Source organism: Bison bison, unplaced genomic scaffold (genome assembly GCF_000754665.1).
Source record: "Bison bison bison isolate TAMUID 2011002044 unplaced genomic scaffold, Bison_UMD1.0 scf7180017864108, whole genome shotgun sequence".
In the NCBI taxonomy this organism is placed as follows: domain Eukaryota; kingdom Metazoa; phylum Chordata; class Mammalia; order Artiodactyla; family Bovidae; genus Bison; species Bison bison.
This window is the reverse complement of record NW_011494680.1, coordinates 2,445,702-2,446,194: the sequence shown is the minus strand read 5'-3', so window position 1 is coordinate 2,446,194 and position 493 is coordinate 2,445,702.

Below are 493 nucleotides of genomic sequence, written 5' to 3'. Positions count from 1 at the left end.
GACTAATAGAGTTTTGCCAAGAAAATGCACTGGTCATAACAAACACCCTCCTCCAACAACACAAGAGAAGACTCTATACATGGACCTCACCAGATGGTCAACACCGAAATCAGATTGATTATATTCTTTGCAGCCAAAGATGGAGAAGCTCTATACAGTCAGCAAAACAAGACCAGGAGCTGACTGTGGCTCTGATCATGAACTCCTTATTGCCAAATTAAGACTGAAAATGAAGAAAGTAGGGAAAATCACTAGACCATTCAGGTATGACCTAAATCAAATCCCTTATGATTATACAGTGGAAGTGAGAAATAGATTTAAGGGCCTAGATCTGATAGAGTGCCTGATGAACTATGGAATGAGGTTCGTGACATTGTGCAGGAGATAGGGATCAAGACCATCCCCATGGAAAAGAAATGCAAAAAAGCAAAATGGCTGTCGGGGGAGGCCTTACAAATAGCTGTGAAAAGAAGAGAAGCAAAAAGCAAAGGAG